This window comes from Limulus polyphemus, unplaced genomic scaffold, assembly GCF_000517525.1.
Source record: "Limulus polyphemus unplaced genomic scaffold, Limulus_polyphemus-2.1.2 Scaffold5883, whole genome shotgun sequence".
In the NCBI taxonomy this organism is placed as follows: Eukaryota; Metazoa; Arthropoda; class Merostomata; order Xiphosura; family Limulidae; genus Limulus; species Limulus polyphemus.
The window spans coordinates 7,362-13,916 of record NW_013671493.1 but is presented as its reverse complement, the minus strand read 5'-3'; the positions used below and the strand labels follow the sequence as shown (position 1 = coordinate 13,916).

General features: G+C 34.8%; 1 long non-coding RNA gene across 1 annotated transcript in view; it reads right to left on the bottom strand.

Annotated features, from left to right (window-relative positions):
- LOC106473099 overlaps positions 1–6,000 on the bottom strand; it is a 32,238-nt gene extending 26,238 nt beyond the window's left edge. The window contains exons 1-2 of the long non-coding RNA XR_002613588.1: positions 5,263–6,000; positions 3,346–3,446 (exon numbers count right to left, since the gene is read on the bottom strand). This is a non-coding gene — a long non-coding RNA (uncharacterized LOC106473099). The remainder of the gene's footprint in view (positions 1–3,345; positions 3,447–5,262) is intronic.
- Positions 6,001–6,555: the final 555 nt, after the last annotated feature.

The following is a 6,555-nucleotide window of genomic DNA, read 5'->3' as shown; positions in this document are numbered from 1 at the left end:
ATCACCACCCACCGCCAACTCTTGGGCTACTCTTTCACCAACGAATAGTGGGATTGACCGTCACATTATAACGCCCCCACGGCTGAAAGGGCGAGCATGTTTGGTGTGACGGGGATTCGAACCCGCGACCCTCAGATTGTGAGTCGAGTGCCTTAACCACCTGGCCATGCCGGGCTTTCAAGTCTTGTCGTTTTACCTTTGACTTTAGGGTCATCCTGAATTTCGTGCTTTGTTATACGTAGTGTGTATCCCTCAAAATAAGCTGAAACACATAACTGTATTAATTCTGTCATAAACGTATCAACGTGTGTTCAAGACCTACTTAATATACCTAGTACATTTAATGAAGTTTCTAGAAAACTGTAGGAGGAAACTTTCCACATAATGCTCATAAGAAAAAAGGGGTTTAAGTTAAAATAACTCAGAGAATATGGCGTTAACTTTCTTGGAATCAGCCCATATAAGAATATCGCCCTGCCAATTAACTTATTAACTTGACTATTTATGCCCTCTGTGTTGAAGTTACTTTACTGATGAGGTAATTTAAGCCCATGTTGGAATATCACCGTGCAAGCTAGCCCTTTTATGGTATTACACAAAATATATTGAAGTTATCCTTCTAATGAAGTAATTTAAACCAATATTGGGATTTCATCCTGCAATCAAACCCTTCTGTTGTATCACAAAAATGTGTTGAACTTATCTTACTGATGAGATAATTTAAGTTGTTGAAAAGTCTCTTACTAGGTGGTAACCTTTTAACATAATTAAGTAGAGTACGTGCATGGTGTACGCGGTTCGAGCCCGAACCGTAGTGATCATCACGTTGATCTCTACACTCATTGCACACTGATTTAAGAACCCGAACGATTGCAATAGTTCTAGAACACATTATTTGTGTGTGTGTGTGTCATTTGTAGCTTTGGTTTTAATATTATTTTTCAAAATATCACATTATGATAAGAATGGTTAGGATCAATTGAAATTTCCAATATTCCCATCGTCATTTTTTTTTCTTACTAAAAAAAGGGCGTTGTCTTTAATGTCTTATGGAAACAGATAATGGCGCCTCCTACATCTATTTATGCACGATTCTGTCAATAAAAACTACCAAGTTTAAGGTTTTACTCATTTATGTATTTATAATTGTTAATGTAATAGCGTGCAATTCTTCTAACACGACTACATGATGTCATTTTCTTTGAAGAACGAGACTGAACATTTTATGACTTTTATCTTATTCCACGTAAAAGTAATAGTTTGATAAACCACTAAACCAAAAACGCGAAATGACTTATTCCAAAAACTGGCACTGCACGTTTACGTACCCGTGTATTAATCAGCTTCTGCTCACCCGTGCCTTCAGTTAGTGATTGCTCTCAGATCTTACATGAATTAAACATAATAACAACCACACCACACTTTTAATGTATTCATATCTGTAGATCTTCAGATCAAAATACCTAACCTGACAAAAACTAAGCAAGTACGTAGGCTAAAACTTATGTTTCTTATTCTCCGTAGTAACGACTGCTTTTCTTTTATTCGCCAAAGTCGCTTATTAAAAACGATAATCAGAATCACGACAATTCTTTGAACAGTACAGCAACTAACATGTGCTCGTGTACTGTTATTATCGTAGTTTGATGAGGTAGCATTTTTTCTTACGTCATGACCAAGTATAGTTTATCTCCGGAAGCTATTTACGTAAGAGCATTCTTTAAGAACGTAATAAACGTTCACATTTATTTGCTACATCAGTAGTCATAGAAATGTTTATTTATTTATTTTTGCTAGCCATCCCTAATTTTGAACCGATAGACTAGCTGTAACGCAGCTAGCCAACAGCACCAACCCTCAAATCTTGGGCTAATTTTGTTTGATCGAATAGTCGTATTCAATCATCACTCTTGTGGCACCCACTGCCCCAAAAAATCAGAGCGCAATTTTCCATCCCAGTCCAGGAATGCTAACCATTAATATGTGGCTATCTGTCTATACGAAACTGAACTGCTTTTTCTAAAGCTGCAATATTATAACGGATTAACAGTGACGCCATATTAAGCTTAACGCGAGGGGAAGATTGTTTGATTCGCTCCAGAAACAAGAACATTGGTTCGTCATTTCTTTTGAATGGTGATAACGTTGATTCAAATAAAGTATACATATAATGTTGTGTTATTATCCTTACCCTAAATCATGTTTTGTAAATAACATAAATAGAATCGACAATTACAATTCACTTACTCTAACAGTCCTTGTTCATGAAAAATGACGATATAAGTATTACAATTCACTTACTCTAACAGTTTCATCCTTACCCTAAATGATGTTTCGTAAATAACATAAATAGAATCGACAATTACAATTCACTTACTCTAACAGTCCTTGTTCATGAAATATGATATAAGTATTACAATTCACTTACTCTAACAGTCCTTGTTCATCCTTACCCTAAATCATGTTTTGTAAATAACATAAATAGAATCGACAATTACAATTCACTTACTCTAACAGTCCTTGTTCATGAAAAATGATATAAGTATTACAATTCACTTACTCTAAAAGTCCTTGTTCATGAAAAATGACGATATAAGTATTACAATTCACTTACTCTAACAGTCCTTGTTCATGAAAAATGATATAAGTATTACAATTCACTTACTCTAACAGTCCTTATTCATGAAAAATGACGATATAAGCATTAAGTAAAATAGTTATTCTTGACTTTATCTACAACACTTGGAAATAAATATGCAACATTTCTAATTTTATGAAATTAATTATAAAATTTCTGATTTTATCATATTACATATCTATTTCTCAGAACAGTTACTTAATATCATACTTGCAAAGCCATATATCTACCAATGGTAGTGAAAGTTAGTGGAATTTTTTTATGATTTGTTATTAATCTCGAAGCTATACAATGCTTTGCCCACCACGGGTATTGAAACCCGGTTTTTAGCGTGAAAAGCCCTAAGACTCACTGCTGAGCCACCGAGATGCTAACGTAACTTACGAACAGTTATTAGGTAAATATTTGTGCAATAAGTAGTTAGTTTGTTGTAAACGTAAAACCATACAGTGGACTACCTGCGTTGTAATCCGCTAGGGGGATCGAGCTCCTGATTATAACGTCATAAGCATTATAGGTCGCTGTTAGTGTTGCACAAACTATTTCAAGTTCATTACTGAGTGCTGATTGTGATAATTAACCTGAAATATTTAGGAAAAACTGTGAGTTTATTGTAGTTCTAACGTATAAATTGTTACTCTTATCTCCAGTTTGTCCATCCTCCTCTTTACTCTATAAATGAATGCTTATTCTTTGAATGACTGTACCTGCTTTGCTGCTGCTTCTTCGTCTCTTCCAACTCCGACCACAACATAGGTGCATTTTCTCCCAAATCTTGACACGATTCTTTCAAAGCAGCTCTCTTTACCTTTATTCAAAAAAAAACCCATATTAAACAACAATAAAATAAATGCTTAACGAAATATGTATAATATTGTTTGAGAAATCAAACGAACAGTTTCTGAGTAACGACAAGCATTTTTTTTTTTTTTAGTTTTGCAAACTGTAGAAGTTATCCTATGGGAAATAAGATAATGAGTGTTATTCAATGAAGTGAGAATTTTCATTCTTATACTTCAACTTTCAGATTTTGTGTGAGAAATTTTGGATTTGTTGTTTTAGGTGATGCAGAATTTCCCCCTTTATTATGATTTTTCTTAGTCGTGTCTGTGTTTCACTAATAACTGTTTCTTTTTCTTTTGTTGCAATAATTGGTTAGGATGTCATTAACCTTGCAAGAACGTGTTGTGTGAGAATCCTGGATTGAGTTAGCAGCAGGTCACGACAGAAGTCAATTTCTGATATCCAGAGAGGAAAGCTCCTTTGTCTCAAACAAGTGTTGACCGTCTACTTCCCAGATTTCGTGAAACTGGTTCTGTGACCCAGTGTAAACGCAGTGGAAGACCTTCCACAGCAACGAATGAGGACCTTTTGGACACAGTAGCAGGCTGTTTCTAAGTTAGTCCAACGAGGTCAGCTCATCAAATTGCGCTAGAAGTAGGAAAAAGTCAGAGAAACATGCTACAGATTTTCCAACTTTCATCCACGCAAACTGTGCATCTCTTAGAAGTTGACAGAAGATGTCCCCTAAAGGTGTGTGGAGTGTTCTGAATGGTCAGTGACTGCATAAGTGATTCACTGACTTCTTAACATTTTAAGAACCTTGTCCTTAAAAGGTAAAACATTACAACAAGATTTCGGAAACAGTACACTGTAGAAATTTGGGAGTGGTCACTTGACTCAATATACAAGGTGATTAATAATTCACGCAATATTGTTGAAGCATCCCAAAAACTGGAGGGTACATGGAGGATGACATGCAAATAAAAACTTTCTCTGGCAGAGACACTCTGTGATGCATTTTTTGGCCACCAGAAGGTTGTTCAACAACGTCAACTGCAAAACTACCAGTCTGAAGTATTCCATCCACTAAACTGATTACCATTGGTCTTGGAATTGTGCTTTTGCCTAGATGCTTGCTAACAAAACCAACAGCTGTTGCAGCACTGTTACAACTATTTTTTACAGTACATCAAAATCGGCTCAGTGCGTTCTGCAAGTGTTAGCTCTCATATTTTTTAACACATGTCCTTCGGTTTTGAGCACTGAGGAAATATAGCCTCAGTGCGTTCTACGAGTGTTAGCTCTGATATTTTTAACACATGTCTTTCTGTTTTAAGCACTGAGGAAACATAGGCATGAAGCCTATTTATACGCAAGCACCTACTTACACAAGCCCATACTCTGCCAACTGACACTGTGATAGAGCCATTGAATACTTGTCTTCAGAACCTGAACAGAAACGTTATGTGAACCAAATACACTATTACGTTGTGACTGATAGAATACTAAAGCATTGCACCACAAAAAATCTATGAAAACATTCTTAGAACAATATAATCAAACTACAACGTGAACTTCAAAGTATTAATGTTTGTTGGGAGTCAGGATGAGGTTTGAAAAACACCAAACTATAATTACAAACAACTAAAACGTCAAACTTAAAATAAAGTTCTAAAATAAAAACTTGAATGTAAGTCATTAAGCTATGTAACCCTAAGAGGGTTTAGCTTTTAATATTACATGAGTTCGTCTTTCTAGAAGAATATGCGACATTTGCAGAATAATATGATAATAATAATAACACACCATAGTTGTATTATAGTCTCTTCAATCCTACTTACCTATCTTAGTGGCACTGTAGACATTTTCAATTGGAAAAACTACTCCCAGACCATAAAGAAGTAATTTTGAAAGGGCAGGAACAAGCTGAGTTGTTGTTACCAAAACATTCACACAGTTGGACCTAGAAGGAAAGATTATAATTTTAACAATTCACCATAACATTCACACAGTTGGACCTAGAAGGAAAGATTATAATTTGAACAATTCACCAAAACATTCACACAGTTGGACCTGGAAGGAAAGATTATAATTTGAACAATCCACCAAAACATTCACACAGTTGGACCTGAGAGGATAGATTATAATTTGAACAATTCACCAAAACATTCATACAGTTGGACCTAGAAGGAAAGATTATAACTTGAACAATTCACCAAAAGATTCACACAGTTGGACCTGGAAGGAAAGATTATAATTTGAACAATTCACCAAAAGATATACACAGTTGGACCTAGAAGGAAAGATTATAACTTGAACAATTCACCAAAACATTCACACAGTTGGACCTAGAAGGAAAGATTATAACTTGAACAATTCACTAAAAGACTCACACAGTTGGACCTGGAAGGAAAGATTATAATTTGAACAATTCACCAACAGCAACACTATTTTCATTTAAATATGCTATAGCCATACATGCTTGTTAGATACAATTGGCACACAACAAAGTACAAGTATTTATCAGTGCTTCGACAGAGATCCATTGCATATATTTGGGGTAACATTGATTATGTTTTTCTTCTTCTTTTTTTTTTCTGTTAATTTCGTTTTTATTTAATAACAGAAATTTTCCTGCAATAGAAATAGTTCACAAATCATACACTATATATCTGGAATAGCATCTTTGGAAGAGATATACATAGATCTCCAAATAAATGTCATGCAGCAAAAAACGTAACATGTTTCAAATAAACTAAATATTTTTGCAAGATTGTTAACACAGATAAAAAAGGGTGACCTATATATGTATACCGACAAAAAATGTTAAGAATTCTACAAACTATATTCTCATAGAAAAGCACACAATAACATCAACTGTTGTGTACTGAAACGACAGATTATTACAAGATATAAAAAGTAAGTTACATTGTAATAAACGAACAAAATTACTTGTTTTCTCTTTCTTATTGTGTTGTTATTGTTGTTAAGCACTAAGCTATACAACGGATTACCTGTGCTCTGCCTACTTCGGTATCGAAATCCGATTTAAGTGAGCCACTGGGAGAGGGGTGGAGGTGCAAATATCTCTAGAACTGATCAGGTTAATAATGTCTAAAAGCATTGTTTAATCC